Source organism: Homalodisca vitripennis, chromosome 2, assembly GCF_021130785.1.
Source record: "Homalodisca vitripennis isolate AUS2020 chromosome 2, UT_GWSS_2.1, whole genome shotgun sequence".
NCBI classification, from domain to species: Eukaryota; Metazoa; Arthropoda; class Insecta; order Hemiptera; family Cicadellidae; genus Homalodisca; species Homalodisca vitripennis.
In genome coordinates, this window is record NC_060208.1 from 101,974,142 (window position 1) to 102,001,461 (window position 27,320).

Genomic DNA, 27,320 nt, shown 5'->3' on the forward strand with positions numbered 1-27,320 from the left:
ATCGTTGCGTTTTATACTATATCAAAACTTTTGGCACTTTAAATTTCAAAAATCACACCAATGTATAAAACTGTTGTTTTTCCACGGTTTCGCTGCCAGATGCAGCTGATAGTGAGGTGGGTAACCCGAGAGAATGCGGAATGAGTCATCACGTCGTGATCAGCTGGTCTCAATGGCCATATGATTAATAGATGAGCTGTCGGCTGCCGGGACTACCTCAAGGTTAGGTTATGTTTGGCCTGTTAATGGTCGTGATCACGTTTATGGCCGGAACTTACATCTAATTAGCCACGGCCAAAACTTTTGTCTAATTTTGAAAGTTTTAAATAATACAAATCAAGACATGACATACATCAGCAATACATTACAGGATGAGTGATTTACTCTAGATAACCCCAGGTGTTCCATATCAGCTTACATTGTATTATGAGGAAAGTTGTTTATGTAAAAAATTGGAATAAAGTTATCATACTGCACATGAGGCATTTTTTAATCTAATAAAAGTTTTATTTAAAGTAATTTTAGTAAAATTACTTTTTACTATGATAAAATACCGTAATAACAAAAAGTAAGAGTTTCATTTTCTAATCTCAAAGTTTAAAACTGTTAAGTTCTGGCCATTATCAATTTTAAAGTGTATTGTTACACTTTGGTGAAAAATATACAAACGCTTCAAATACAACACTGCAAATATAACACAAGACACAAAGGCCTAAACGTTCAAATTGCTTGAATTCCTTGATATATGAAAATAAAAGTTTATCTAACTTTAAGTTGCTAACCATCCCTAATACAACGTTTAAATTTCCGATTTATATACCTCACAAAAATAAAAATCTTTAAATGTTAAACCTCATATATAACTTAGCTGTGGCGAGCCATCTCCAGTCAGCAGATGTTAAACATTTTCTGCCAACAATATGTTATATATAATGTTATAAGCCCAACTAAAACAGACTACCTCATACCTTCTTACTTATTATGTTTAATCATGTTATTTCAAACTGTATATGATATTTAAATAAAAGTATTTTGATCAGAAAAATTTTCGAAAACGTGGTTTTGTTAAGGCATAATCTTTTTGTTATCCATGAAACGGGGGGGGGGAGAATCACCGTGATTCATATATACTCACATGCATCCTTTATCTTTATTGCTGGCATTGTTAGATGATTTTTCTGGTAATTCTTTTTAGCGAAGTTGTCAAAACAAGTTTGAATTCGTGTTAAAATTGCATAGTAAAACAACAGCTTTATAATTTTCTAGATCAGATATTAGAACATTTTATTATTTATTGTAAGAATAACTAAGTATTTTAATCACATCTCTCCTATATTATTTTTCGAGTTATAAGATCATCTATGCATTATTAACTTTTACATAGCACATTGTGTACAATCAACATTATACCTACTAAAATCGCATCTCTTAGAGGAAACTGATTACGACATCGTATAGTTGATACTTAAGCAACGTTTCACAACATGACGTAGCGTAAATCCCTATTCTAATTAATTCAAAGACTTATTATAAGCGACGGTGATTCAGTACGGGAAACGTAGCTTCCTGTGACGTTCTGTACTACGAAAAAGAAACAAGTTTCAGCCAGTCTTGGTATAGTGCACGTATCTTCTTGAGATCATGAGCTTTGGTGTGGTTTACAGAAGGTTGTGTAGCTCGGTTCCAAGACAGAATACGCATGAGCTGAGTACAGCACGTCTTGATGATAGCCCGGTTTGAGGACGGTAAACTCAGGAAAGTACGAGTGTAAACTGATCACAACGCGATCTGATTATTGCTCGACTTGAGGACACAGTATGAAAACGGATTGAAGGAAGCGACCTGGATCAGGACAAAGTGAATGAACTGAAAAGTGTATGATAGCACGTCTTAAGGACGGTAGGAGAATCGATTGAGGTCGACGTGAAGGCTGTTAAGAAACTAGATCTATTGTTGTAGTCTTTAAGAATATTAGAGTCAGTAAATCAAAATAATTTACCTTTATATTGCCTAAATATCACATTAAGATTCAGAAGAAACGGGGATATTAATGTACACTTCTGGAATGATAGTACACATGTAAAGGTTTACCTTTATATTGCCTAAATATCACATTAAGATTCAGAAGAAACAGGGATATTAATGTATACTTCTGGAATGATAGTACACATGTAAAGGTTTACCTTTATATTGCCTAAATATCACATTAAGATTCAGAATAATAATAATAATAATAATTCTTTTATTGCATTTTGGCAATAATACATTGCATTGCAAAAGTCAGGTTTAAGTATTTGTAAAAAATCCCTACTATACACATTCATACTTACAATACTCATTCAAACATACATCTCTTGTCCTTTCTTTACGAATATTAGAGTCAGTAAATCAAAATAATTTACCTTTATATTGCCTAAATATCACATTAAGATTCAGAAGAAACAGGGATATTAATGTATACTTCTGGAATGATAGTACACATGTAAAGGTTTCTTAACGATGGAAAATTTGCGAAGGTAGCCGATTTTTGTTTGTTTTCTGTAACTTTAGCAGGTGTCAAAAATTCATGTTAACTTCGCACACATTTAAAATTGAATAAATCTCTACCTAACTCGATATTACAAATTATGAACGACCATTTCTTCCATTTCACCTCGACAGCTATTGTTTCCTAAAATCCGGAATTTCCAAACTGACTAAAACAAAAGAATTGTAAACCATGTGTTTTCGGTAAAAGTGCGGATGGCAGCGGGGCAGGGCGGACGTTAAGTATGTAGCGGTCGCACCCCCACCAGGGCAGCGTTCGCGCAGTACAAGCGTGTGAGGCCTGTCCGCGTCCACCATTCCGCGTCTTGTGTCGGTCGCGAGCGCTTGCGAGTCTCTTGCCGGTTACGTGCTGTGCTTTCGTACTTTCATACTTGGTCGGTTTTACACTACAAGGTAAGCCTAGAGATTTTATACATTGTTTTGATTTTTAAATGGTTTTAATGGCCGCTAATATTCTTAGGAATATATTATTTTAATACATTTTACTGTCAATAAATATTTTAGTATTTTTAATAATTGAAAAGTTTGTATTAACACTGTGTTGGAACAAAGTGAGGCTGTCAATGAATGTTTTGGTGTTACAAGTATGGTCAAAATTGCAACACGTACTGTATAATATTTTTATCATTCAAGTGTTGGTTTTACGTGGTGTAGTTAGATACGTAAATTGTTACCTTTAATTAATTATTATTACAATTGTAAAATTAAAACTGTAGTTATTTTGATTAACATCCAAGATCAGTAATGAGTTTTAATTTGTTAATTTTCTGAATGTGCGTATACTTATGTATACATACAAGATGCAAGTATATTCTTGCCATTTTAACATATTGGGCGACTTGTTTCAAAATATCATGATATATGGTTTGGTACTTGTTTCAAAATATCATGATATATGGTTTGGTACTTTTTTAATATATCATGATATATGGTTTGGTACTTGTTTCAATATATCATGATATATGGTTTAGTACTTGTTTCAAAATATCATGATATATGGTTTGGTACTTGTTTCAAAATATCATGATATATGGTTTGGTAGTATTGCTGGGAGGACAGAGCAAGAATTTGCAGCAAACCTTAATATGTTAGTCATTACTATTCACATGTCAACCAAATATTTATATCAGTACGGAGTAGTCTTAAAGTCTGAGTGAAACGCAAACCATTTGCACATTCTAACATCCAAACTGTTTATGCAAAATTTCAGCTCAATCGGTTCAGAAAGTCTTACATTAAGAAATGTTATACAATAAAAAAAACTTGTCGAGAATATTTGTTATAACCGCCTTACAAAAATAGAGGAATTTGTATTTTAATATCAGCTTAAGCTTAGTAAACCACGTTTATATTTTCTGTCATAAAGCTTAGTCCAACCAATAATGTAATTAATAAAAATAAAACTCTAAATAAACAAGTACATTTTGGTTACTTCTAAAATGTTGGAAGGACATTTTTAACAATGTGAATCATCGCTTGACTGGCCCACTCCACAATCGCAGGACCCCATTTCAGTTTTCAATGATTGCACTGAAAGCCCTCCGTACTAAAGCGGCTAATCAAACATCTTTCCCTTCAATACAGTCTCTTTCCACAAAACTTTTTTTCTTCTCAGCTATCGAGATACTCGTATTATTGACCCTTTGTCAACAATAACGAACGATTTGTCACCCAGCTGGAGTTGATCGAAATGGAACTAAGCTTGTAACTGGGATGTTTATCTAATAAGTAGTTCACAGGATTTCAACTGACTTGCATAAACTGGGAAACCTTATAAAATAGAAAAAAAGGAAGTGAACTAGATCATAAAAACTTTTATTCTCCTATTTAGTTAAACATGAACACTGTTTTATCATATCTGGCGCATTATCCTACAGCAGAATAGACTGCGGGCGTTCGCTAAACTTGCATTTACAAGTTGATCCTATTGTTGTTAAATATTAACTCTAGTTTCTTATCTGCTGTTTTTTCAGGTTGGTCTGAAAAGAGAAAGAATGTTCTAGAGAGATTAATCCCAAAATACTATGGGAGCACAGTGTGTGTCCTGTATACAATTTAACTAGTGCTTTCGTTTAGGCTCGTTGGTCCATCATGTTATTGGGATAGAAGTAGGTTATTTTTGTTTCACGAGATTTCAGTTTTAAAACACACGATGAAAAATGTCTGAAGGAAGTAAAGCAACATGAGCTGTGAAGGTGGTTCCCTCACGTGAACATTTCTGTGTTGTGACACAATAGCAAAATTATCGTCGTAGATACATACTTTAAAAAATATTTCAAGAATATCAGCAGAGGCTCTTTAAACGTAAAAACGAATAGGTACAACGACCGAACCCTGGGGGAGACAATCACGAAGCTTTATAGGCAAGTGAAAACTGTAACCAATCGCGATACAACATAGAGTTTCTCAAGACGTAAAAGAATATGGCCAAGAATTAATTCGTAAACTTCACTAGAAGCCAATGCCTTCCCTCCTTCTGCATTGTATTATAAGATTGTAGATAGAATTTACACAGAAGAAGTGAACTTAATTCAGAGAAGACACATATAATGGTAATACTCTCCTTTTTAAGGTTTTATTCTAGGATTTGTTCATGTTTTTTCAAAATATTTTGGACATCAACACATTCAAAGTTTTGTTAGAACTTGAGCTATGCTTGGGTTTAATTTTCCGTAATACTCCTAGAGCATATAGTATTTAAATAGTTTTTATATGAATTAGATCCGACTTTATAGGGACTTTAGAATCCTTTATAGGGTTGCAAACGCTATATTTCAACTATATAACTGCTGGCAGTTCTAGTTAATTATAAATTTGTGGTTCATTATAAATGTGTAAACTTCACTTGCACTTAGCCAACAACGAATCTACTTGCACCTCCTTAAATCTTCCTGGATTGACAAGTATCCCCTATCCAGTTAGGGTTACTACAAGAATGAGATCTCGAACGTTCATAGGATTTGCAAACTTTATTCTTTATGAAATTTGATTAACACAAAAAAGTCCACATCGGTTATTAAGTCTCATTGAATATATTTACTCTCATAACTCATAAAACCAAAAAGTAATAGAAACCCACTGGCACTTAAACAATCGCAAAAGAAATCTCTATGCAGTGCTTGCAAAATTGATTTTAGCTGTATAGTCTAAAATTTCCGTTTGTCCATCGATCTGAAAAGAAGATTTAAACAAAAAATACTAACAAATACAGAAATAAAAAAACAGTAGGAAATTGTATGAATTCTTTTTCTAAAATACTAATGACATTTTAATGAATTTTTGGTAAAATGTTGTTAAATAACTTTTCTTTAACGATTTCTTGTGGTGTCAAATAATTGAATACTCGATATTTTTCGAGTTGGATCTAATCAATACCAATTTCGCTCTTCGGATACTTCTTGAGTGGTTTATTTCTCTTATATAAGCATTGCATAACCCATATCACGTCCTATTGGCCATTTTGTAAATCCTTTGTCTTGCAGCAATTAAATCTCATAACTTGAAAGAGATCCCAAATATCACATCCCGCTTTTATTTTCAATCTTAAAACCTTTTCAGTAAAAAAAGAAAGGAGTATAAACTGTATTTTTCTCCCTCTTTTGCTGAAATCACGAGGGTTTGTCCTCATGATTTTTCAATTAACAATGAATTGTGTTGTTCCTTCTCCAATGTCTGTTATCAAGTAAGGGATCCTCTCAAGTCGTGGGGGAGGCCGCAGTTCCGGCGGGAGGCCAAGATAAGCGGGCTTTCAGACACTTAGCACGCTTCAGATGACACGCACGCACGTCCTTAGTGATCGAGTGGAGACCCTTGCGCGCCTTACATTCCGACCAGCACTGCTGTTTTCTTCTATTGATGGCTCAATTATTGAGAAAATCCTCATTAGGATGTTTAAAAATCAATAATGCATGGAAATTTCAATTCTTCGTCGATCAGTGGTAAGTTCCTTCAAAATTATCAAGTAGTAAGGACCTTTCTTGAAATAAGCTCAAAGACTACGAAGTGAATTCTTTGATCTTCTTCTTTGATTCTTCTAAAATCTTAACGTTTTATTTAGGAATTTCTCTTTTAATTTCTTTTAATAAAGTTTAACTAAACCCTGTTCCATTGCACGTAAGAACGTACATAGAAAACGTACAGTATCAATGTGCTTAACGATTTTTTAATTCAAATCGGTAGAAATTATTCTAAAAAGACTTCAAAATTATATATGAATTAATGAATTAAGATCAAGAGCATAGACCTTCTCTTAAAATTTTGTAAATAGTACTGTATGCAAGTACACCATTACCCACACAATAGATTGATCGTTTAAAACCAACCGTTGTTGATTCAGAGAGGTCTGCTTAGACCTGAACTCGCACAGTTAAAATTCTGTTTCTTGTGTTTTAAATTGTTTATGTTGTCGTAATTTTAAACTATTGTGTTTCATTAAAGCAAAGGATTGTAACTAGCAATAACAGTTATATTTTATTATAAACAAATTTATTTTATTATTAAAGGGAATGACTGAATATTCATTATTCATTGGTATGAACCAAACTCTGTTTTATACTACTTCTGGCATGTCTTTCGAAGAAGAGTTGTAGAGGCACCGTTGGCAGTACTGGGCAGGAACAGGTTGGTACCATTGTTTTCTATTGTCGTGGTCGGCTACAATACTTCCACCTCAACACAATAACACTGGGGCTGTCATCTGGTCGTTTATAAGTCTGGTCGTGCCGGTACGGTCGTGTACGGCCGCGGCCCGTGAGGCGGTATGGTGTGGTGTGTCGCAAGGTTCAACACTAGCAATCTATGTTACTGCTTCTGGTCTTTCGAGTTATGCTGTCACGAAAGCTCACGAAACGCTTTATTGTATTCAAGTTTAATCGCTCTAAGCTTAGTTTGATATAGTTTATAAATTATCATATTAATTAAGCATATTGCGTTTTAATAGAGAATCGCAACTACTGATTCTTGAAATCTACTTAATTCCCTCCACAGAAATTTAATATACCCGATTAAATCTCGTTTGCGGTATTGTTTAAACCAAAACATTAAAAAGGTCGTCGCGTGGAGCGAGCTCCCCTTGACAAATTGGGTGCAATTTATTTGCTCAAGATAACAAAGCCGGGAGTAGCAACGGCAACAATCATTAGGCGGATAGCCCTCAATTAAGGGCGCGTACAGAATCAATTAGGGGAACATCCCTTAGGGCTTTACAATAACCACAGCTACACACCTGCACGTTCTCATTTGTAACAAAGTCTTTATGTTTAACTGTACTGCAATCGAAAATTAAGACATATAATAAAATTTAATGTCTACCATAAGTAGTTTTATTTAATTATTTCCATTTACCAAGCCATCATAACACTGCAGAATTTATTAGTACGAGCCTTGAAGTCATGAATACTAGTTGTAGACGGGCGTTGAAGTGTTGTACATTTCTTTGCTTGGTGAATGTGTTGGTTCTCCAACAGCGGTGAGTTTTCCGCAGTCGGTATTTTCTATCAATTTTTATGTACTTATGTTTGATTATCTTATGAAATATCAGTACAGTGTGTTACAGCTAAAATAACGAGAATATAGTCGACTGTAATCCGGGAATGCGTAACAGCTGCAGACAAGTAAAAGGTTGGACGTTTGTTGCTTTGAGTGATGCTAAACTGGCTGAGGTTGGTAATTTGAACCTGGTTTCGGATGAAGTTGTGATAATCCTGTTCATATAATGTTCGTAGGGTTCAGAAATTGAAGCAGTCGGATGAGAAAAACATTTAGTGGTTTATGGGTAAAGACGCTTGCATCAAACGTGGAATTGCTGATTTTTGAAAATACTTTATTCAATGGTATTGTTTGGTTTCACCCTCGTGGTACAAATGAAATTCGTCATGTTTTATGAAAAAACATTTATAATTTTGGTTAATTGAAGTGTAATACACCTTATCATTTCAACATGTTGTCAGCCGTAATGAGGTAAAACGGAAGTCGAAAAGTCCAGACAACATTAGTGTGCATCATGGCATGTTCAGTTTAGCTTCCTGGGGCTGATGAATTCTACTGATGCTGGCAGTAGAATAGTTGTGTATGCCACTCGCATAACAAAACAATACCTATGTTTCTTATCCGTTTATTTCGATTTATTATCTCCAGATTTGTACCCCTGGAGTTTCATCAAGGTGGTATACTGGTTTTCGTTCAGGTTATTGTGTTGTCAATTCCGTAGTCACTGTCCTAGTCACTGGCAGGAAAATGTGCTATTTCCAGTGAGTTGTAAGTTTTTATCGCTGTATTTCGACCATTTTGAAATCAAGCACGTGAAATCGTTTTAGCGTGTGTATGAAATATTACTAAACTAAATTGCATTTCATGTACATATAAAATATGTAAAATTGTGTTATTTCTCGCAAGTTTTATTTTATTAAAATTTAATTTATTAAGTTAGATTTTATTTTAAGATAACATTCCTTTAACACATAAAATATAGTTTTAACATGAGCGATCCTCCAAGCACTATGTAGTTTATCTGTTTAATTTATTTCGTTTCAGTTTACCAACGAGATCAAAATTTGTGTTGAAAATTCACCAAAACAGAACATATAATAATTTTGCCTGTAAGCAATAGACTTGTAATCTAATTTAGTTCAGTTACCATGTATATAACTCACGATTTTATTGCTAATGGTTCCCCAGGGACTTTTGTCACAATTCAATAATCCGAGTAATTCGGGGTCTAGTCTACTTGAATGACAAGACACTAGAATATACTGGATGGAGTTTCCTTCCGTCACCACCGTTTTCTTTAACCTCCTTGAAAACATGAGGTATTACCACCTTGTAAATATATACCCAGGTGCGTAGATGAAATCTTCCATTGGAAATTAGAATCAAGCAGCCCAACAATACTTCTCTTTCAAAATCCAAATTGAAGCTTTGACTTGGTTGCAATTCGTAACATTTAGTCCAGTCCTTCGATACTCCACTGTATCGATTTCTTAACGTCTACTTTTAAAGAATATAATACATCAATGTGTGTAACAAACCTGTAACGCATTCGCTAATTACACTCAGCTTTGCCTTAAAATATGTACTGGGGATGGATGTCAAAATTGAAAACTAGACTCCGATTTAACATATGTTAACATTCCTGTTGTAACTTTCAGGATAAGATTATCATTATGACACTCTTGCTCAGAAAGTCCCATTAACAAACCTGCACGGACGCGAATCATGCACGAAGTACATCGTCTTTTAGACTGGAATTTAGAACAACTCTTTTACGACAGTAGCAAAACGGCCGAGGAGGAATTCAAACCACGGGCTGGAAGATAACGTCACCTCGTGGCCCAAAGAACATTTACAGCCTAGTAAAGATAAGGGGAATTTCTCCTTGTTGCCGGATTTCGAACCTTTCAGGAATAATCTGAGGTCGCGCTGACACCGGCACCATAACGCCTCCGCTCTCGCCTAATCGGCTTATTACGGCGGATGTGGGGTATGATACGGGGTCGGACGGAGGCCATTACGGTGGGTCGATGACTTGAGGGTCTTCCTGCCCGGAGCATCGCAGAGGTAGAGAAGGACCCGAGAGCTATAGGCACCCCTATTTTTGCAACATAGACTCCTTCATGAGTGATGAAAGAAAAACTTCTCATTGTATAACTCTCCAATTGTCTCTTACCAAATCACACTTTCTGGGTATTCATCTAATCACGGATCCCGTGATGGTATTTGACATCTCTAGACAGTCTAAGTTGATCATGATTAAGTTCCGACTGCTTCAGGGTTGTATGGATGATTTTCTTTACCATATTGACTTTGCAAATGTAGTGTGATGAATACTGACGTGTAGCGTCTATCATTCCGTTTTAAAAGGCCATAAATTGAAGTTTATCGTAGTAACACCATCGTATATAACTTTCTCATGGTCAGCCAATCCTACTGATCAGTAAAGCTACAGAGAGCAAACACAAAAAGGTTTAAAACTACACTGTGTAGGTTTTATATAAGAATTACGTTCATATAATAAGCAGCTCTTTCGCCATTTTTGTATTTTTTTATATATGTCTCGGTAAATTATACTATTCTATATCACAGTCAAATTAATTTCAACAAAAGAATCTCAATACACTATTAACAAATAAAAACGTAATAATACATAATATATTGATACACGTAAATGAATGAAAATCTATGTTAATGAAGTCTGCTGCAATTCCAGACTATATTTTTTCCCCTTTTCAAATATTAGATTTTAAATTGTTTTACAGTTTAACATGTTAATGCGATAGTCTGGATGTATATAGTTTATTTTAGTACATAGTTTGTTTATTGTCCATTTCAAGTAAAGGAATCGTATAAAAACCTTACGATTCAATAATAAAACAAGAATATAACCTAATTTGGTCGATTGTCCTTTACAGGTTAATTTTAATTATAAATTGTGGAAGAAAACGAACAAGTTATTCTGATAAAAAGGATAAAACATTACATTCAAAAAGTAGTATTACTGCATTTGTGTCAAACATTGGAAAATGTATAAACAGTCTTATTTCTTTCACGTTTAGATTAATTTGGCCATTAAATGGCATTATACATGAAAATACGCTGTTAAAAAAAACAGAAAACTATGAACATTACTGACTTTCTCTTTCCAATAATTTATACAGACTTCCTAAATAGGTTTTCAGCTAAATATAATCTCTACTAAAATAGGTTAGTTTTTGTAATTGACGTACCGTCATAAGGATTCAACGGATAACGAAATGGTAAATAGAATCCAAATTTCTATTATAAATTTATTTTTCCTTTTGTTTAGAAACGCCATTACTGTAATTCGACAAAATGTAATATTTCCAATATGAAAAAACTTGACCTGTAATTGAAATTTCTCAATTTTGTAACTTGGAAATATATTGCGGCCATTTACGAGAAAACCCTTTTATACATATTTATATTTGATGACAGTAGTAAATAAAAGCATTCAAACTTTAATAAACAGTTATTATGAAAGTTAATAATCATTCTACGAAAGCCATCATAAAAGTTACTAACATTGTTTTGTATTTCTAATCAAGAAGGAGTTCTGTGGGAAGTCAAGTCAGACACTGAAATGAAATCACTTTTACTACAACATTGACCTTTCGTTTGTACTTACTGTTCGTTAAATTATTGCGAGACATTTAATTGTCTGTTTTTCCATCCGTTCAACACTCGATCACGACAACCTGCAGGCGAACTCCTTCTAACTGTGATTTTATTATTCGTCCTTGCATTGTTTCTCACAACAAACACCTCCTGTCTCCACAATTTCCAGGATCCAATTGAGATTACTTTCCAACGTTCGCTGGCAAATTCAATAATAGTATATTCTTTCTAATGACCTACAATTTTGCATTTACAGCACAGTACAGCATTCACTAGAATTGAAGGTCAAACAATTGTTTTAACCTTCAAAGTCTATTAATTAAAACTGTATCTCAGATCAGAGAGAATTGCCAAACAGTCTCACAGTCGAGTCGAAGTCAGCTATATTTAAATGTCGTCTCAAGTGTTCCTGGGCTGAGTGATGGTTAATGGTAGATATCTCTATCTATAAATATAATTCCAAGTTATAGGCTCCATTGAACCCATAGAGATAAAATTGAATGTGTAAGTTTAAACGTAATAATTGAGTGAAGTGTGTCGTAATATCTGGACCAATCACACTTCACTGGCTCTCAGGAGGATTCACTCTGGCTGATTAGCATCTGCATTGAGCGTAACAAAAACTTATGTGTCCATTCTGGCAACCCCAATGAATATCCAGAAACTATAAAATGTATGTTTAAATAATATTTCACCAGTTAACTAACAAACACATTCACAACAATTCAGAAATGAAGAGGTTTGGGAAAAACATTCAAAAATTGTAAAAGAATATGATTAGTGTTCACTTTTCTGGGCGTGGAAGTAAGTACGAAAATGAAATCGATATTTTCTTTTTGAAATTGCTTGCTAATAATGAACTGAAACTATTGATTTATTTCCAAAATGAAGTCTATGTTTTGTAGAAATATTTGCTCCAATTAATATTAATTTTTTAATTGTCTATTGACTTTTTCTGTATAGTATAATCTTAAAGATACTATTTTAATCTAAGTATGACAAATATTTAGCTGTGTTACAACTAAGAACTGAACATAAAAATCGAGACTGCAATGAAAACTAAGAAACAAGCTTTCTGAGAGGGAGGTTTTATGATGGGGTGGGGTCAAGATACGGATCGCCTGACCAGACTTTCCTCCCTCCAGACAGCAGAGAATCGATATTCTCAGCATTGGCGGGAAACCAATCACATTTTGGCGGGAACGGTGCGTGACCTCGGCACAAGACAGCTTTGATGGAGAACAGCCCATTTGGACACAAGCTATAGTGACCCATATTGGCTTTGTTACATTTTGAAAATTTGTACTTTTCATCACACCACCCTCTTAAACCTCGACATATCGTACAGAGAATCTCGCCAAAAACGAATCTAAATGTCGCCATCGATATGCTCCCCGTGTACAGGGGACTGCGAGAAAAGAAATTGGATCAAAGTCGAGGGGAGGGGGAGGTTTATTAGTCATCATTGTTCACGACTTATCTGTATATTTAAAATAACGATTTTATCATGTAATTCGAGTGCTGTAATTCATGTGTTACAATCAATGACATTATTAATTTTACTTACAACTTATATTAACTACAACATACTGGAAATATAATATATTCCATTATATGTAGTTTGTACATATGTGTCCGCACGTTTAGTATTTGTAAATGGTGCGTATATGCATGATTAGATATATCTTGGACGGACGATATAACGAACTAAAAGACGATACCAGGAACAAATCTCTGACCAATTATTACTTGTAGAAACTATACCCCGGACAACATAATCCTGATAAAACGATTTCTTAGACAAATAATACCTCAATAAAACTATATGGTACCATGTGAATTAAAAACGTACCTGACTGCTAACTGAAGTATGCCTTATTGCTACAAATACCAACCAGATATTGTACTCACAACTGATGCAAAACGAAGAGAGTAACTTAGAAGTGGAGAGAAAGTGGTACATTTGAGCTAAACCTGTAATTAATTATAGCCGACGTTTCATTTGTGCATGCAACTGATCGTGGTTCGCGTGTTTACCAAACACCTCAGTGATCTTTTCAAACAGTAAAATTTACTTATTCACAAGGCGCTTTTGAAATCTTAAATTTATCTTCAGTCAGTAATGATGAATTTAGGGTCCTATCCTATAAAGAACGGAAGAGATTATTAAATAACAATTACTTTCTATATATTTATGTAAAGAACGGCTGTTGCGTTCAGTACAACTTGCGACGTTGTGTAAAGTCAATACATTTGTACTGCGTATTAGTGTAGCGTATATTCGTATGCTTGGCCATTTTTATTGTATAATTCCATATTATCGGTTTTAAACGTTGTACAAGGCACTATTTTGAAATGGATGGACAAAATACGATTTTATACATTTACAATGATCATAGCACTAAATTTAACAACTCTGTAGGTAAATTTATTGTAGAGTATATTGTTTTATAAGCCAAAATACAACGTTCTGGATAATGGCTTTACTAAGCAGCGTTTTAAAACGATGTACTGAACAATTGTCAATCCTAATTAGGTTTAGAACTCGAAAATGTATAACTGAGACATAACGTTTGCAATGTCTTAAATGTTAGACCGGTCTAGTCTCCAATTTCGCCTTATTCGGCCTCTCCCAAGAAGCTCTACCATGTCGAGATGTTATCAGACAGACTAGGGGAGAGGGATGGCACAGCAGAAAGGTCAAGAGTAGCTGACAGATAATAATGTTAAAGTGAGACTGGATTTGAATGTACGCTAACTCATACACAGAATCGAGGTTTGAAGTCTTACACAGCCTCCATCGCAGGGTTCCTCACTGATCGATTCATTGGTTCTGACCTAAAATACTGCGCTTTTGTTAATATTAACGTAACTTTTAAGCTTTTTTCGTCTCACTTTTTAATTTCACGACTCTCTAGAAGCAATCATTCTGTTGCTATATGAATCCAAAATGCTTCTTCATAATGGTATCACTTATACACGAGGATATGAACTGGCCCAAGAAGAGGTAGGTTGCTTTATTATAGGTTGAATCTACCAGAGACAATACCATAGATTAACGTTTTAGATTCAGATGTTTCAACTAATAAACCATATCAATGCATTATATCTTATTCCTTTATACATTTATATTATTTTCCTCTATAAATGATCAAAACAACCAGACGCTTTTATTATAGCTTGGTTTATGTCGACTTGTAATCTACTAATTCATTTATCCAGGTGGAAGGGAATGCTGCTGATCAGTCTTCAGATAATCTCCAGATGTTATCCATATCTGAGGAGTTATCTCAAAAGAGAGCATTCTCTCTTGTCTTAAAACGATATTATTGTCATCTAACCTAGTGTTTCAATCGAACAACAGATCTGCTGTATACCTCAACAAACCTCTCCACCAGTGAAGCTCTCGTTGTTATACGACCTGAGGTCCCATCGTAGTTTTATTACGTACCGGTGTGTTTATGGGTCGTAAACATGCCAGGTTCATTATACGACATACGGTCGGTCTGGGATCTGAAGAACTTAACAAGAAGAGGTGCTGAGGTCGGATGTTTCAGCGGAAAATATCTACTTGATAGCCCCGTCTGTTGCTGATTAGATATGCGTCATCTTTTCAGATTTAATAAGATAGGTCTTAAACGTTTATATGATATTTGTGACACGGAAATTGGAGCGTGAGAGAATGGAAGAACATGAACACACCATCGAAGACAGTTGAGTCAGCCACTGGATGTTTAGGAAAATTGGAGACAAAACAAAAATGAAAATGTGCATTCCTGGAAACTGAGTGCCTAACTAGGGAAATAACAAGCATAATAACGAATAAAACATATACAGTATATAATATAATATTTAAATATGTTGCATTGAACATATTCAAAAATCAGAAGGGTAAAGAAGATAATCTAGTGCATCCAAAATGTTGATGAATAGTTCTTAACTGCTTGGAAGAATATTTCAGAAGATAAAAATGAGCTCAAAAGATTTTCCATCTTGATGCAAAGATTAAGAAATCCTTTCAGTAGATCGATAAAGTTATGTGATAGAGAACCAAGACTCGAGGTCTTTGGACACCAGTACCGAGATGTGGTTGTCGCCAACGTAAAGGCGCGAAGAACGGAAGAGGCATGCGATAATATCGACACGGTCCATGGACACGCGTGCCTCCAGAGCCGTATCCACTGAGAGGACAGTGAAAGAGTGCCCTGGGGGACGTCAGGACCTTTATATATCATGAATAGAAGACGTTAAAAGATCCACTTAGATAGGAACTTAAGCTTGGAAATTTCTTACCGCTTCGGTTAATTTACTAGTGTACTGGAAATCAAACCACTACATGATATGCATGTTATCCATGTTAGCTTAATGTGCACCAACACTGTATAAGGTTCGAAATTCATAGGTCACAAAATGGATAGAATATGCATGTGGAATGCTATCAGTTTTTATGTGATAAATTTTTAATATTATATAAATATAATTTATCCATGGCTTGATTTTAACTATATTTTTCAACTGCACTTTTGTATTACATAAGGGTTAAATAACTTAAACTTTACTGGAACCAAAAATTAAAATAACAAAAATAACATTTTCTGATTGGTATCAAAACAACCTTAATATGTTAAATCCATTAATCGATCATGCAGACAACGTAAACGGCATTATACAAACATTACTGTTTTAGATAGACAGTGATAGTTGTTGTGACAGCACAGAATGTCGTCCTGCGGACAGTCTCTACTTAATAATAAACCGTTTGGCCCATGTGTTCCTCAAATACCCTTTAATTCCACACCAATACTGTGTAAGTGAGGGTACCCGTTGACGTTCCATTTGGAATTACAAAGTTTCTGGAGTTTTTCTATGAATTGACCGACATTCAGTAGATTTACTGCCAAAGAGCACAAATAAAAATTTACCATTCATTATTTAGCCAAATCGTCTATTGAATGAAGTTTATTGCCAAAATCTAAAGATTTCAAGTAGGTATTGAATTCTAATAACTAATCAATATATGATTGATAACTGTATAATTCAAATTCAAAGCCTAGGCCAATAACTCTGCTAGAGTAGAGAATATTTAAGCTTTTATTGATAACTGGCAAAAAATTCTTCTCTGAGTATAAGTATGCCTTGTCAGCTCTAACTATTTTGCAGTTATAAAAGCTTATACATAAATCCAAAAATTTGTATCTTCGTGAATGCGCAAATTAATTTTTCGCCCAGTATATACTAATATTTATTGCTGCCTTAAATTGCAACCTTTCAGCTATATTTAATATTTCCCATGTGTATTAGCCATAATTTAGTTTAGGTGAATTGGTAAACTTTATGAGTAAATTAATGTTCACAATGTAAGTCCAGGGTGCACTGGCCATCAACCATGTTTTAACCATTATTTATTTCAATCACATTAGCTAATTAGCCAATTTAGTATGCCCAATATAAGTTTTTACAACCAATTACCAAGTCCGTTCCGTAGAATATAATTGTTTCGTTTGATCTGATTAAATTTAGTTTTTACGGTAAATATCGCCGAAGTGAAATAGTTTGTTTCCTCAAATTAAAACCACATTAATATTATTCAATTGCACAAATATGTTTTGAAATTCTTGTAAACCCTTCAGTGCGTAATTTACAGTGTTGGAAATAACTTCAAAATGGTCTTATTTCTAAAAAGGTGTATGAAGATGTTTAAAACCTTTTGTGCAAAATCGATGGAAGAATCTATTTAGAATTTGTTACGTCGCAAGAAGTCTCCGGAGACTTCATCTTAGTTTTGTCTTCATTGTCTTCAGAAAGTAAGTAATTTCACTATCCAGATTCCCGAGGAAACTGTTAAAGTAAAGTGGGACAGTTGGCAATATTGCAGGTGTGATCTCCTCACAACTAAAATCCAGCTTCCAGCCTGGCTGGATGGCTGATGCTATCTGGAGGCCGCACCCATCGTCTGGTGGCACTACAGCTAGATCATTAACATACTAATTAGAAATGTAATACTAGAAAGGCAGAACAAGAAGACTATCAGATACCATCAACTACACCATACTGTTACCATTTCTTATACTTGAAATAAACTTTTAAAAATATTGTTTAACCATAAAAAATATTAACATCTTTACCACATATTTTCTTCTTGAAGCAATACTAAACTAAAAAATAGAAATGCTAGGAATTTCCATATTTGCAATCGCAAATTCTTATCTATCGTAACAAATACGAGTAATTATTCATTGTTCTCTTTTCCCATTTTCCTTCATGACATATTTTTGATTCTGAATACAAACTAGACAATATATTATCCTAATGATAGTACAATAATGTATATTTTTCTTAAAACATTGTAAACCATTGTAATCTACAACATTCTTTGTTATTTAGACATATAGGTACTATAAATGGGTCTAAACTTGTGTAAATGCTTGAAAATTCATCCAATCTATTTACTTTTATTGTAGCCATCTTGGAACTGACTGGGTATAGACTATCCTTATACCTCGCGCCTATTTTTTGTCACGCCCAGACCATACTCACTGGATAACAACTTAAACTCAAATATTTACTTCTGACAACAATAAGGTCACTGTTCTTTTCAATAGGCAATCTTTATCTAATCTCCCTTCTAGCCCTCTGCCACCACCTTGCGCGATAGGTCTTGGCACGTCTTCAACCCTGGTTGGTCAAGCTATCACTGGTTATTTTAGTTTATCTAACTTTTCATCCCTCTTAAAAAACGTCATCCACATACTTGAATTTATTCTTCTTTTTATAACACGTTAAATGAGTCCTTAATATTCATCAGAGACTGGACAATGTACTGACTTATTCCTGACATAACCATATGTCAGTAAAAAGAATAAAATCATTTCATAGGAGGTGAGCAATTCTAATTCTAATTTGATGTCCATATCTGAAAAGAAAGGGAAATAAAATACATAGAAAACACAAATCAAAGCGACATGACAGGTGATAGTGTTCAATGGCTAATAAATAATAACGGGCCTAGTATGGAGCCTTGTGGCATTCCCGACTAAAGTGATTTTGTGGACCACCCTGCTATTAAGCCGGCCTGCACGGTGCGTGGGAAGTAGATTTATGCGTCGAGCAGCGTAATCAAGTCACTATCTGGAGCAGTGCGTAGATCTGTGCGTGCGAGAGCGTGTCTAGGGGCGTGGCACAGAGACTGAACCCCCCATGTATGCTGTCAGAGATACAAGTCGCGTGATCACGAACTCTAGAAAGGCCGCAATGGCTTATTCTCAATCGATACATTTACTTGCAAAGTTCTTAAGCCGTTTTATCTTCATATTTCATCTAACTGTGAACTTAACCATCAGACACATATCTTAGCATTATTTAAGTGTACAATGTTGGTTGACTCAACCAGAATAACTAACAAATACTCGTACCTTGTTACAATGTAGGTATTGTCTCATGACTAATTATACTGGATGATTAAATATTTTTTATTTAATTTCGTCCCTTAGAAATACTAATAATTTATAATATGCTGTAACCAATCAATACAAATTTCAATTGGAACAAGAAAAGAATATTAAATTTCTAGTGAATCGTTAGGGAATGGATAAGAATAAACCTTATCCCTTCAGATTTCACACTGCACTCACATTGTTTTGATCCCAGTATTGCTACATGGCTTCTGCTGCATACCAATCACTACTAGTGAGAATAAATTAAAAGGTAATGTTAAAATATTTATTTCCGTTCCTTGAATGTAAGTGTGTTTTATCCTTTAGTAGTCTGGACAGATTTTATATCGTATAAAAAGTACCAAACTGTTAAATTAAATGTTTGGCCTGTATTGCACGTTAACGTTTAATCAATATTAACACCTTTGTATCAAAGATCCGTAAATCGATTAAAGAACAAAGATACATTTAACAACACTTCTCTTCGTTGTTTTCCATTGTCATTTACAAGTTCCCCATATCTCCCCGGGGCAGGCATATCTCGCGATTATCGCCTTGCACGCTTCATAAACAGCTCCGTCTCCGCGATATCGCCGCATTATAAATTCGATTGCCAATATGAGACTTGTCCGTTGCATAAGCACCGATTGTAAATTCAGAGGGAGGAGACCCTCGGGGTAAATAACCTATGCAAATACAAGACAAGAGCATAGCCCAAGATTGGCTGCTGTGTAATTTTGCTTCTGTCTTGGTTTAAACTGAATAGAATAAACTAAAATTATATTTAGGATGTTATAGATTCAAATAAACAACGGACCCAATCAATTGAAAACTAGTTAACTGATAGTAACAAATACGGCTAGTTATATCTTATTGGTTTAGAAAATATAATTGTTCAAGAATTCAATTACTGGATCTCTTTATTCATTTCTGGGAGTTCATATGGAATCAGAGCCATATAAAATGTAATTTTCTAAAACAGTTTCTTTAGTCTAAGTTTATTAACTACACAAACGTTGGTTGGTTGTTGATTGTCCAAAGAATTAGGAGTTTTCGACAGGGTAAGAGATTACATTAGTTCAAATAATGTCTCTTGTGCACTTATCTTGCTATACCAATTCTATTCTTCTTGTACTTAAACAAGATTCTCACGGAGATTGGTAGATCTATTGAATTAATAATTGGTAGTTGATTTTCCAGTTTAAAAAATAATGAAACAATACAAGAAATATCAGAAATAAACAGTTTCATGTTGTTTTAGATGAGACACATCAGCATCGATAACGCAATATTTTGACCAACAATACATATATACGTCAAAAATAAAAATTCAGGGTATCCAGTAATCCGAACTTCCTGAAATCATCCAGTTGGAACAAACAGAACAAAGGATTAACCAATGAAATAGTAATAACATAATAGTAATAAAGTAGAGGATTCGACATATATAAAGTTAGATACACTTTTAACGTCAATAGTATATGGAGCTGGACGACTTGATCATCGAGGAGAATGATTCATAACTATTATTCCACCATTAAACCTTTACATAGCATGTATTCATTTATATACATTATTCTGACTATGCCAAGAATCATGAATGACACACTTACTATATATTCACTTAGTTCTATTCAATAATGTAATAGAATTGCTCATGATTATAAATCTTTACACAGAGTGTCTCGCAACTCTCTGGACTAAGGTATACACCATTTTAGCTCAAGTCAAGACATACACATTTCATCATATGAACATGGAGGCCCAAAATATTCTGGAGCTGCCATATATTCAAATTTCCGTATTGTTGGCTATTTGCCGAGAATCTGAATGTGGGCAGTGTCTTACCACAGTAAATCTGCTCTAAATCAGTTATTTATTTTTCGATGTAAATAATTTTTGTATCATTAGATCTTTAATGATATCCATAAAAGAATGGTAATCTTGTAACGATTGCTGGTACGGTGGAATTGCTGGTTTTAAGATACTCAAATTAAACAGATTTGTAATGCGCGCCATTTTGAAGATATTAAAGATTAATATTTTTTGTAGTAACTGGCCTTTTTACCATAAAAATTTGACCCAAATACGGTAGGATTCAATAAATTAGTTTTTAACGTATTAATGCTTTCGTTAAAAAAACACATGCGGACATACAGGTGAGAAACTAAGCACCGGAGTCAGATGTTCATATGGTGGAATCGCTTTGTTTTCAACTAAGCAATAATGTGATATTATGTCCAGAGAGTTACGGGACAACCTGTATATCAAAATCCCCCCTCTGGTGGCAAACAGCACAAAAGCGTCTCCACAATGTTGCAATGTATCTTAATGCACGATAAACCGTCCATCGGTTCCCTAATATGGGTAGAATTAAATACGCGTCCTGTAATTAATGTAAATCTCAGGGAGGGCACTGCTCTAATTCGTCCAGATTACACAGCATTACTCCGAGAGTAAACAGTATCCTTTAATTATCCAGGTTCATTAAAGTGAGACACTTTTTCTCGTTCAGTCAATGACAGGGGAGGGGAGGGAAGCACCAAAAAAGGAAAGCCCAACAATTACTTTCTACCGCTTATGCTAATGGTATTCGGAAGTGCAGTGCTACGCGCTACGCTAATCCCTATGGAACACGGGGATAATAACTGGTCTCAAGTCGTCCGTAATATTAGCCCTCGGGCACAGCAACTACGCCGCCGCACGGCGGGATGTCTGCTCTAGTGTTCGAGTGTTCGAATATCACACAATCGATGTTGGAGTCGGTAGAAACATAGCCATCGAGTACTCCATAATATTGAAGAATCGTACCGATCTCGTTTAAAAAATCGTATCTTAGTACTGTAACTGAAATTATATATTTGAAAATACGATAAAAACCCTTATTCGCGTCGAAACCGACATCAATAACACCGAATACGTACGTGTATCGATATAATAGTATACACTCTGGATATCAAAGTATTAAAGTGTCAGTCTACATGACGTCCAAATAATTTCGAACTATTTATTGTCAAATCTAATAATTTCGTAGCATCTGCATTTTACCATTTGTATTTGTTTGAAGTACATTACAATGCAATTTGCACTATAATCGACTTCCCTTGCCTTTTAAAACTAATTGAATACACATTATCGCGACAGGAAGCCAAGCTGTGTAAAACAATACATGTGTTTTCAGTATAAACATAGAGATAATAAAATGCAGAATGTAATTAAATAACTATATAGCAACATGGTATACGTGGTATTAATATTTGACGAACTCATCAATAATAAGTATGGACTAATTGATATATTTGCCCTGAACATCGGTAATAGATATCGATCACTGTACCGTAGTAGATACAGATGTCGACCACACCGTCGCGCAAAGAGACCTGAAAGCAAACCACAACCATGTTTTTCTAAGGAAAGAATCATCTATGGATTAAGTTGTTGAGCACCTTCCCCAGTGTCCCAATTCCGTTTAAGTAAGCAATTCACTAAGTTATTTACCATTCAGGTATGTGTGTTCAAAAATGCCTACAACACATGTTGGTGAGTCAAACAACATCTTCATCGGTCATAGTTTCCAGAGTCAAAAGTAGACTAACACCAAATTCAAAAAGGTGTGAAAGAACTAACCTTAAGAAAACTTAACATTTAGCTATTTCATTGTAATTCTAAAGTTTTGATCAAATTTGGTATTGTATTTGATAAGGTTAAGAATATTTAATTAATTAACGTATCCAACTAAATTATTGTCATTTTTAGTCATTAACTGTGAAAAATTAAATTTAACTTCAACAAAATTTTCATTTATTGCATAGATTGCTATGTTTAACATCTCACTATCTAATCTAATTAATCCAGGAAGCCTACATGGCTAAAATTGTGTATGCACATGTAAATTTACTATAAAAATATTGATGAAATATAATGGTTATTGAAAATAATGCAGGCACATATTGAAGATCTGAGTTTATACCCAAAATTGTATTTTTTATTGTTTGATAAAACTTAAAATTAACACACGGACTCTAGTTAAATACTGTAAAATATGACTAGACTATCATCTACGTTTTTCGGATCACACTGTTATTAAAATTGTTCTTATATGCTTTTATTTAAATTGTATATAATTAATTATTCTGGCAATATTTTTAAGCTATTGTGCATCATAAAACGTAGATAATTGTAGGCTATTTTCAAATTTAACTTAATTTCCAAAAAGTGGTTAGTTGGCTTTATGTTGGCGCAGTTAAATTCTCTATACCATGGGTTTTTATGTGTGGAAACTGTGGGACTTTAATGAGCAGGGATGTTTTTATTCGCAACGGAGACCTACGTTTACATTTCATATTGTTCAGATATATGTCTAAAATCATTAGGTTAGACAAACTCTAGTGATCATTTGTGTAATTACTTCCACTTTATCCGAATCTTGAAGATAAATTTTACTTTAATGCATATTAAAATATATGTTAAAACGTATACTCTGAAATAAACATTTATGTTAGTATATATTAAGTATTAATGGTATAAAGAAATGTACTTTCCCTCCCCTATAACACCAAAAGTGTGATAAGTTACAGAATTTGTTAACGTAAAACATGTTTAAGTCCGTATTTGTTTTTTTAGATCTGTCGATTTATTTTGTATTGAGCATGATTAATTAACAGTAATTTTCATCACCGTGAAAAAATAATATATTTTTTAATTTATGGGATTGAAACTGTGAATAACATAAAATTGATGATAAATCAGCTCGAAATGGATCGATTACGATGATAAAGATTTAAAACGATTCTGTGTTACAAATCGACTACTTTGTTTTTATATACTCAACCACGCGCCACCGCATAGACTTTAATGTTAATCGACAATCGACTTGGAACAAGTTCATTAAGATGCACACAGTGTACCGTCTTCGGTGCTCAAGACTATTTTATATCTCATTATTCTCGGATGAGCATTACAAGGGATGAACGATAATCGAACTAACGAGGCTCGTTTAATTAAAAGCACAAACTTGTTGATAATCATCGTTTTGAATCTGATAACTTACAAATATTAATTCTGCAAAGCCTGTTTTATTTTTTTTATTTTTTATTTAAGGAGAAATCGATCAATAAAAATCATTTGTAGCTTATCTTACCATCGTTCCTATCACTAGCATTCCTGTATGAGGATGTTAGGCACATTGGCACGCGCTAACATGCAAGGAAAGGGTGAACCTATGATAACGCATTCGGTAGTGTCCTAATTTGAAGCGCGGTGCTGAAGACTCACTCTGGACCATTTGACTTCAATTAAGCCCCGTAAGCTTCAAGACAAAAGTTGAGATTAGTTTTCCTCGCCATTGTCCAACATTTGCCCTATTTTAATCCAGTACAGCCGTACAGATTTCTTTAACATTTTGTGTGTTTAAACATTCACTATTTAATCGGAATTTAAGGAGTGTTATAACATTTTAGAACATTAAATAGATTTACCTTTAGATCTTTAATTTTTCAACCGATCAGCTTGTGCTTTGGTTACCAACTGCGAAATCACACAAATTTGTATATTTTGTTTCCATTTGATAATTTCAGCCTTTCAAATCATCAGTTGTGAATTATATAATTTGAACAAAAACAATGTAACATGCTTTGAGAGTCGTTTTCTTCCATTGAATGGACTTTAATTATTGTAGGGATGCGTTGGAACAAAATTGGTTATTTAATAGATTTTAAAATTTAACAAACAGCATACGTTAAATTGAACCGTTATATATTAAAATGTCATTACCAGAATTTATTTTGTAAAGCCACAAAAATATTAAACTATAAATGGTGAATCCAAGTGGGTGGCCATTTCTGGATTACAATTTCTCTTCCCTAAAAAAGGACTTTACACGAAAATGTCAGATTCCAGAGTAATAAAACTTGACGTCTTCTCTAACTATGCCTGCATTACCCAGGAGGTATAATTATGTTGGACACCGATAATGGAAGCGACAGCGAAGAATCATCCTGGCTGTTTAACCACAGGAGCCTGTTTATAGCCAAATCGGTTCAAACAGCCCTACTTCTAGCCTATAATGTTCGATTGCCTATAAAAATAAAACGATCCTATGTAATTTTGTCATCACCTATGATATGATTATAGCTAGAAGGAAACAAATAAAAGTATTCATTTCGAACCAGTTTCTAGTCATAATATGCTATAAACTGTCAAGTTCTACCGGCAGAACCACAAACACTAATTTTGGGTGAGTTGGGTGGTGGACCATAAACATGATGATCTTATTTATAAATCTCAGAAGTCGCCATAGATTAGGTTAAAAATTAACGTTAAATGGCTGGTGGTAATAAATGCTAGGACTTGTTCGTAATAAGACAAAGGAAACATTCATTTACCTGAATAAACCTCTTTCCTAGTATTATTCTTTTCGAAATATCCTCCCGTGTTCTTTTTTATAATACCCTATGGCATCATTCAGATTGATACTAAAAGTAGGTATATTATGCTTTCAATATTTGTAATAAAGCAATGAATAGAATAACAATGTTTAATTTGTTTCTCTTAAATTCTGAATATGATTGTTGATTTTTTTTATTAGACTAGTTACGGACTCTTCCAACAATCGATAATCCGGTCTTGTTGCAGCTGGAATCCCATCGTCTATGATAAGTTATATTCCTTCATCACCCATAGATAACACAGGATGAATAATTCCAGATTTTTCTAACTCAAAGGTATTTTTAAAATCCATCATAATTATCAGGATTACAAAACAATACCACTGTTCCCAGATTAAGCTTCAAAGAACAGTGGCAAAGTGCTTCTACAATATAATCAGGTTAAAAGTTTTAATAGGTTAAGTTTAGGACTAATGTTGTTTAATGTGTGATGAACTCAATTATATTTTCTATACAACGTATATAATATCGTAAACTGGAACTAATAAAAAATACTCCTTCAAATTTCTCTATACAAACTGATGTGAGCAATTGACTTAGAAGTGAACTTAGCGAGGACATCGTAATAGTATCACGGCAATTGTACTCTCACAGCTGGAGAAACTGACTCAATCTGGAGAAAGAGCCTAATTTTGACATAATTTCTAACGTGGCACTAAATCTGTGTCATCTGTGACTATAAACAATTACTGCAGATGAGGACCAGTTCTCGCATGTGGGCCAGTTCTGGTGACCTGGTTTTTAACTACGAGCCTCCAACAATTAAGTTTAACCATTTCCGGAGTCTCGGGGAAAACTCAGGTTGACTTCCGGAATTTCCAGTGTTTCGAGCCAAAGTGAAAGTTTAAATGCTGCAATAAAACCTATGGGATAGTCAAAAGATTGGTGTAAAAACTGTAATGAATTTTTTTTAATGATAGTATTTTTTTACGATTTCATAATTTTGCTGTACTGAAACTTACTCCAGAATATGATGGTGAACTCCACCCTATTGCTTGATTAACATGGCAATTTTAACTTGTATTACAGTGAAATAGTAGGATTAACATAGTCCTGAGAGGGTTGAAAAAAATGGAAATAATTAAATGCGTGAATAATTACACATACATTTAAATACTTTTTTTCTTATATATTCCGTTTTCATTTCATTCACCTCAATCAAATTCCTTGAATGATTCTTCCGCTTGTTCTTTGCTCCATATACATAGAAAGCACTGAAGAATGATAAAGGCTCCTCAACGCTTCCAACGCAATTCTTAGTACAGTGCTACAACTCCGGGAGCAGCCACTAAAATAAAAACTTCTATACAATTTAACCCTACCGAGAAACTAGAAGAGCGAGTGACGACCTTTCCAAGGACGTTTGCGGTCGACCAACAGCTGAGCGAGGTGTTTTACTCTTATTAACCTCGAAGAAAGAGTCACAACCAGAGAAATAATTGCAGGATGTCGCCGTACTCGCCATCCTATTTACTCGGCGACTACTACTAAACATGTCTTCTTCGCACAAATTAAACCAAACGCTTTCCCATCATCTCCTTCTCCTATTTTCTGCCTCATTTCTTTCACTTTCATCTACGGTAACGTGTTTCATACTTTTCAGCTGAATAGATGCATTGTTTTGTTATGTCACGGTTACCAAATATATAGGTTACCTGACATTCTATTTGGCCTCATATTAAACCTTCCAAATCAAATGTATCAACTTTGTAATATGAAGAGATCGAAAAAAGCCCTTTATTTTGAAGACTACAAGATAACCTCA

At 34.2% G+C, this 27,320-nt stretch overlaps 1 protein-coding gene across 1 annotated transcript in view; it reads left to right on the plus strand.

Annotated features, from left to right (window-relative positions):
• The first annotated feature begins 2,828 nt into the window (after positions 1–2,828).
• LOC124354472 overlaps positions 2,829–27,320 on the plus strand; it is a 59,164-nt gene continuing 34,672 nt past the window's right edge. The window contains exon 1 of the mRNA XM_046804947.1: positions 2,829–2,940. The gene's annotated coding sequence lies outside the window, so the exon portion shown is untranslated. The remainder of the gene's footprint in view (positions 2,941–27,320) is intronic.